This window comes from Thalia democratica, unplaced genomic scaffold (assembly GCF_965202585.1).
Source record: "Thalia democratica unplaced genomic scaffold, ktThaDemo2.hap1.1 HAP1_SCAFFOLD_699, whole genome shotgun sequence".
NCBI lineage: Eukaryota > Metazoa > Chordata > Thaliacea > Salpida > Salpidae > Thalia > Thalia democratica.
This window is the reverse complement of record NW_028139689.1, coordinates 1-7500: the sequence shown is the minus strand read 5'-3', so window position 1 is coordinate 7500 and position 7500 is coordinate 1. Positions and strand designations below refer to the sequence as shown.

The window sequence follows — 7500 nt, the reverse complement described above, 5'->3', positions numbered from 1 at the left end:
GTCCCCAAGGCCTCTAATCATTCGCTTTACCAGATAAAACTGCGACTAAGCGCCAGCTATCCTGAGGGAAACTTCGGAAGGAACCAGCTACTAGATGGTTCGATTAGTCTTTCGCCCCTATGCCCAAATTCGACGATCGATTTGCACGTCAGAAACCGCTACGGCCCTCCACCAGAGTTTCCTCTGGCTTCAGCCTGTTCAGGCATAGTTCACCATCTTTCGGGTCCCAACAAGCACGCTCTTGCTCGACCCCTAGGACGCGGCCTATGGGATCGGCCGGCGATGCGCCTAATGAAAGGATCTCGCCTCGTTTGCCTTCACTGTGCTTTCGGGTTTCGTACTGCCCAACACCTCGCGCGCGTGTTAGACTCCTTGGTCCGTGTTTCAAGACGGGTCGGAGACGTGGCCAGCTTAAGCCGCAGACCCCTGGCGTCTGAGCGCTAACGCGAAGAAGGCCTTGTACAAACTCTAGAGACTGCGAGCAGTTTCCAAAGCCGTATTCCAGCGATCAACACGCAGCCTGTCCGAAGACCGACGCGGAATCTCTCCTCGGTCGCCGAGCCGAAGCTAATCGAACGCCTATAACACTCTTCCGAAGAAGAGCTACCTTGCGAACGACCAAAGTCAGCCCAGCAACCGGTCGCGGCCCTCGCCGAACGCTAGTGCAGCGCCGCGACGCCAGCGCAACCGTAAGAGTCTCCGAAGATCACTCAAACAGTAGGACAGCTCTCGGCAGCGCCTGAAAACGTCCGGCGACTCGATGGGCGCCTCCGTTTGCCTCCAAGCGGTTTCACGTACTCTTTACTCTCTCTTCAAAGTGCTTTTCAACTTTCCCTCACGGTACTTGTTCGCTATCGGTCTCGAGCCAGTATTTAGCCTTAGGATGGAGTTTACCACCCGCTTAGGGCTGCATTTCCAAACAACCCGACTCCGGGAAAACCGCTAGGACGAATTACGACCGCCGCCAAGGGCCTAACACCCGCTCTGGGAAAAGGCCTCGATCAGAAGAACGTGGGCAGTCGTTGGTTTCGCCGCATGCTGAATTCCATACGCTACATTTCCTCGCCCTCCAAAAGGCTCGGATTTAGCGCTGGGCTTATCCCGCTTCACTCGCCGTTACTAGGGGAATCCTTGTTAGTTTTCTTTTCCTCCGCTTAGTGATATGCTTAAGTTCAGCGGGTCGTCCCGCCCGATCTCAGGTCAAAAGTGATGTACTACAAAAGTACATGCGCTTTGTACGTCGGCCTTTTGAAGTCACTTAACTTATTCTCGAGCACCTACCGTCGTTGCTACCTCACCCGAGGCCAGCAGGCTGCTCACGCTTCAGCTGTGAAATCGCCAGACCAGCTGTCTTTGACGACACGCTCCTTAATTAAGAAACGAGTCGCAGGCACTTTCAAACTAATGAAAGGATCGGTGTGTTAAAGACCCTGAGACGGACGTGGCCCCAGGATTACCCGAGGCCGCAATACGCGTTCAGAATATCGATGCTCAATGTGTCCTGCAATTCACATTACTTCTCGGAGCTAGCTCCGTCCTTCATCGACGCTCGAGCCGAGTGATCCACCGCTAAGAGATCTCTCGTGTTAATCAATCTCAATGCAACCAAAAAATCGTGTTCAAAAAGAAGCGGCCGCGCCAGCACTTGCGTGCTGAATTATTACTCCCGCTGTCAGAAAGCAACGCGACCGAACTATAACAGTTACAGGGCTCGGTCCCTTCGAAGAAGAGACGTCGCTTGAAATCAAATTTCGATTCGTTAATGATCCTTCCGCAGGTTCACCTACGGAAACCTTGTTACGACTTTTACTTCCTCTAAATGATCAAGTTCGATCGTCTTTTCGAACACCGGCGAGTGCGTTGCCGCACGTACCAGGCTCAATCGGAGGACCTCACTAAACCATTCAATCGGTAGTAGCGACGGGCGGTGTGTACAAAGGGCAGGGACGTAATCAACGCAAGCTAATGACTCGCGCTTACTGGGAATTCCTCGTTCAAGGGAAACAATTGCAAGTCCCTATCCCTAGCACGACCGGGGTTCAACGGATTACCCGGACCTTTCGGCCTAGGGAACACACGATGATCCGGTCAGTGTAGCGCGCGTGCGGCCCCGAACATCTAAGGGCATCACAGACCTGTTATTGCTCAATCTCGTGTGGCTAAACGCCACTAGTCCCTCTAAGAAGTTGTCTCCGACCCAATGGGTCGAGCAGCTATTTAGCAAGTAAGAGTCTCGTTCGTTATCGGAATTAACCAGACAAATCGCTCCACCAACTAAGAACGGCCATGCACCACCACCCACAGAATCAAGAAAGAGCTCTCAATCTGTCAATCCTCGCTGTGTCCGGGCGGTGAGATTTCCCGTGTTGAGTCAAATTAAGCCGCAGGCTCCACTCCTGGTGGTGCCCTTCCGTCAATTCCTTTAAGTTTCAGCTTTGCAACCATACTTCCCCCGGAACCCAAAGACTTTGGTTTCCCGGAAGCTGCCGGACAGTTCTTAAGTTCGACACTGCCCGATCGCTAGTCGGCATCGTTTAAGGTCAGAACTAGGACGGTATCTGATCGTCTTCGAACCTCTGACTTTCGCTCTTGATTAAAGAAAACATTCTTGGCAAATGCTTTCGCAGTCGTTCGTCTTGCGCCGATCCAAGAATTTCACCTCTAACGGCACAGTACGGATGCCCCCGTCCGTTCCTATTAATCATTACCTCGTGCTCCGAAAACCAACAAAATAGAACCGAGGTCCTATTCCATTATTCCATGCAACATTATACAAGCGTAAAGCCTGCTTTGAACACTCTAATTTTTTCAAGGTAAACTTGCCGGACCACCGCAACACTCAGTTAAGAGCACCGCGAAGGCACCGACCAACAAGAACAACAAGGCCAGTGCTAGCCTTTCGACCGACCAACCTCGCCGTCCCTATATCCAACTACGAGCTTTTCAACCGCAACAACTTAAATATACACTTTTGGAGCTGGAATTACCGCGGCTGCTGGCACCAGACTTGCCCTCCAATGGATACTCGTTAAAAAGTTTAAAGTGTACTCATTCCAATTGCAGGACCTCGTACGAGGTCTGCATTGTTATTTTTCGTCACTACCTCCCCGAGCCGGGAATGGGTAATTTGCGCGCCTGCTGCCTTCCTTGGATGTGGTAGCCGTTTCTCAGGCTCCCTCTCCGGAATCGAACCCTGATTCTCCGTCACCCGTTACAACCTCGGTAGGCCGATACCGTACCGACGATAGTTGATAGGGCAGTTGCTTTAATGAGATGTCGCCAGCACTAGGCCGTGCGATCCGCAAGCTTATCCAGAGTCACCATTGTAACGACCCGAAAGCCGGTTAGTTTTGGTCTGATAAATGCGCGCCTCACGTCAGTTCGGCGCTTTACGCATGTATTAGCTCTAGAATTGCCACAGTTATCCATGTAAAAGCGTACAATCAAATGAACCATAACTGATTTAATGAGCCATTCGCAGTTTCACTGTACGTGAGCTCGTACTTACACTTGCATGGCTTAATCTTTGAGACAAGCATATGACTACTGGCAGGATCAACCAGATAACTATCCGAGGGCGTTTAAACCCGTTGCTCGACTGAGCGTTTTTACTGTATAAATACAGACCTTTTCTATCACTCGGCTTAAAAGCCTTGCGAACGTTACTGAAAGTCGGCGCCGGCCTTTTGCTGTTTAAAGCGCCAGCCCGCGTCGACTGCAGCATGCAGCTATACAACTGACTGTTCTTTCTCCCGACCAACCGTTTGCCTTCTGCCGGTTAACTCGTCAGCAGCAACACGCCATCTGTCTGCTGCAGTTACCCGCCTCGAGCCGTGCCTGCCTGCGTCGGCTACTCGTCTCGACGACTTCGCAAAGCTATAAGCCTACCGCCGCTGGACGCTTGTAGTTTTTCATACGCTGCTCCAATGCGTTTACATAGCACGTTCGCCGCCGCTGCAATAGCCGCGCCTCGGGTGCTAAACAGTAATGCTTTAAGCCCGCTTTCTCGTCAAGTCGACCGAACGCACAAACACGTCTCTCTCACTAGTGTAAAGTAATGCATACGTGTATGATGCTCAAATGTTGCTGTTGAACTTTTTTTGCCGATTTTTTCCGATTTTTTTCAATTTCTTTGTTTCTTTTCGATTATTTTAATGTTTTAAGCTTATTTATGCTACGTTTAAATGTTTTAATACTTTTTTATACTTTATTTAATATGTTTAAAAGAAATAAATAAAAAAAAATATGTATAAACTACTTTTTTTAATGTTTTAAATATATATATATTTATTATAAATAAACTTTATTTGTATTATTTTTTATTTAAGCGTACTTTTTAAATCTTTATATTTGTTTTATCGTTTTAAGCACATTGCGATAAATATAATAAACAAAAAATTGAATAAAAATAATAATAATAAAAAAAAAAAAAAAAAAACATAAGCTTATTTTATATTTTTATTTTATTTTTATTTAAACTTACTTTTCAAACCTTAATACTCGTTTTATTTTTTTAAGCAGATTGCGATAAATATAATAAACAAACAATTAAATGAAAATAAAATAAAAAAATCAAACATAAGCTTATTTTATATGTTACATTTTATCTTTATTTAACTTACTTTTTAAACCTTTATAGTTGTTTTATTTTTTAAGCACATCGCGATAGATATAATAAACAAACAATGAAATAAAAATAATAATAATAATAATAATAATAATAATAAAAAATCATAAGCTTATTTTGTATGTTTCATTTTATTTTATTTAAAACTTACAATTTAAACCTTTGTATTTGTTCTATTCTTTTAAGCACATCGCGATAAATATAATAAGCAAACAATTTAATAAAAGTAAAATAAAAAAATCAAACATAAGCTTATTTTATATGTTTCATTTTATCTTTATTTAAACTTACTTTTTAAACCTTTATAGTTGTTTTATTTTTTAAGCACATCGCGATAGATATAATAAACAAACAATGAAATAAAAATAATAATAATAATAATAATAATAATAAAAAATCATAAGCTTATTTTGTATGTTTCATTTTATTTTTATTTAAACTTACTTTTTTAACCTTTATAGTTGTTTTATTTTTTAAGCACATGGCGATAGATATAATAAACAAACAATAAATAAAAATAATAATAATAATAATAATAATAATAAAAAATCATAAGCTTATTTTGTATGTTTCATTTTATTTTTATTTAAACTTACTTTTTTAACCTTTATAGTTGTTTTATTTTTTAAGCACATGGCGATAAATATAATAAGCAAACAATTAAATAAAAATAATAACAAATAAATAAAACAATACGGCTAAACTATAAAAAGAAAACTAAATAACTGATAAATACTTGTAAAACATTATTTGAAAAATGTATTTTGAAACACAACACGATTGATTTATAAATAATAATATATTTTAATTTGTGTAGTTCATTTAAAGTAGTCTCCCTTTTTGCTTCTGGTTTTATTAGAGTTATATATAACAATAAATGGTGTAGTTTATTTAAAGTAGTCTCCCTTTTTGCTTCTGGTTTAATTAAAATTATATAACACATACTATAGTAAGTTAAATAAACTATAGTAACTTTATAAAACTACTTTACAAAATACATTTGTATAATTTAATAACTTTAAAATAACTATCAAGAATAAAATAGAATAGCTTTAAGTTTAGTATACAATTGGTATGTAAATTGTGTAGTTTATTGAAAGTAGTCTCCTTATTTGCTTCTGGTTTTACTTGAGTTACATAACGTTAAATAAACATACTTAATAAACGTAACCATCAATACTGTCATTTTAATAAAACTAAGTACAAATACATTGAATTAACATAGAACTTTAAAAAGCCTTCGCTAGTATCTGTTGGTAACAGTAAATAACCTATTATGACTCACAATACAGGAGTGCGAAATTTATTTTTCATTTGATTTTTCAGGTATTTATTTATTTGTGGAAATAAACTTTTTTATTACATTAGAAACTAATTGAATTTTTCCTATAACTATACCTATTATTATATTTAGTATGCTTAAAAGTAATAAAATGACACGTCGCGATTATATAATAAACAAACAATCAAACAAACAAAGAAAAAAAAAAAAAAAAAAACTATTTTTTTAAACTTATATTTCAACTATATGTCTTATTTTATTTTCATTTAAACTTACTTTAAACCTCTGTATTTGTTATATATATATTTCAACACAATACGATTAAACTATAAGACAAACAACAAAATAAAATAATCACATTAATAAATACACTAAGCAAATAGCTAGAATAAATATAAATAGTTCAATATATACAATATATTTCTTCCATTTTTAAGTTACTTGTTAAACATATTTATTTAAAAATGTTTCTTTAGAATATAAAACTAACAGTTCTACAAATAAAGAAATTAAAAAGCCAATACACATAACACTAACTTTTCATAAATTAGATATGCAAATATGAACAAAATAGTAACTAAATTCTAAAGCTTTTGTAAACTGTGAACTTATAAACTTATAATAATAATTGCATATTCACCATTCACAATAGCTTTTTATTTAGTACACAACTGGTCTGTAAATTGTGTAGTTTATTGAAAGTATAATCCCGTTTTGCTTCTGGTTTAAATAAAGTTATACAACACATACTAAAGTAAATTAAATAAAGTAATTCACTACTATCGTATTAAATAAAACCAATTTACAAAATACATTAATTTAAATTAAAGTGAACTTTGAACTTATAATAATAATTGCATATTCACTATTCAGAATTTCTTTAAATTTAGTACACAACTGGTCTGTAAATTGTGTTGGTTCTATTCAAGTACTCTCCTTGTTTGTTTTGTTTTAGTTGTATTTATTTTTAGATACTAGCACATTCAATACACATAATAAAGTAAACCAAATAAACTCTATTAATTTAAACTAAGTACAAATACATTAAGTTAATACAAAACTTTAAAAAGCTTTTGCTAGTATCTGTTGGTAACAGTAAATAACTTATTATGACTCACAATACAAAAGTGCAAAATTTATTTTCGTTTGATTTTTCAAGTAGCCACGCTTTTATTTGTTTTTGGACAAAAAGACTTTAAAGTTTTAGTATAAAAGACTAGTTGTATTAATTTTAACTCAGAAAATTGTACTCTACAAGATGGTGCCATTATTTTTTCGATATCTCAAACTGGTCAAACCACTTTTTTAGCGCTCTAATTGGTTTAAACAGCAAATAAGCAAACAGCAAATAACGTTATCTGATTGGCTAAGGTTTTTGTTTGCTAATAACTAGAATTTTCTTTTCTTTTAAGCGTTAAAGAAATGTAAATAAACGAGTAATAAGTATAAATAGGTCAGAAAGAAAAATAGTACAAAAAAGATGAATTCAAAAAGCAAAGGCCTACGGCACGTGGTATTCCCAAGCGGTCACCCATCTAAGTACTAACCACGCCCGACACTGCTTAACTTCCCAGATCGGACGAGATGGGGT

At 37.8% G+C, this 7500-nt stretch overlaps 3 non-coding genes and 1 pseudogene across 3 annotated transcripts in view; all 4 read right to left on the bottom strand.

Annotated features, from left to right (window-relative positions):
- The window catches only part of LOC145846880 (large subunit ribosomal RNA), a 3633-nt gene extending 2430 nt beyond the window's left edge, over nt 1-1203 (bottom strand). Inside the window, exon 1 of the ribosomal RNA XR_014370924.1 lies at nt 1-1203. This exon is cut by the window's left edge and continues 2430 nt beyond it. This is a non-coding gene — a ribosomal RNA (large subunit ribosomal RNA).
- Nucleotides 1204-1425: 222 nt separating this feature from the next.
- Nucleotides 1426-1578, bottom strand: LOC145846863 (5.8S ribosomal RNA). Its single transcript, XR_014370908.1, has one exon. It is a non-coding gene; the product is annotated as a 5.8S ribosomal RNA (ribosomal RNA).
- A 182-nt stretch (nt 1579-1760) lies between these two features.
- Nucleotides 1761-3566, bottom strand: LOC145846875 (small subunit ribosomal RNA). Its single transcript, XR_014370920.1, has one exon. It is a non-coding gene; the product is annotated as a small subunit ribosomal RNA (ribosomal RNA).
- A 3841-nt stretch (nt 3567-7407) lies between these two features.
- LOC145846862 (5S ribosomal RNA) lies at nt 7408-7500 on the bottom strand (annotated as a pseudogene; the record flags this gene model as incomplete).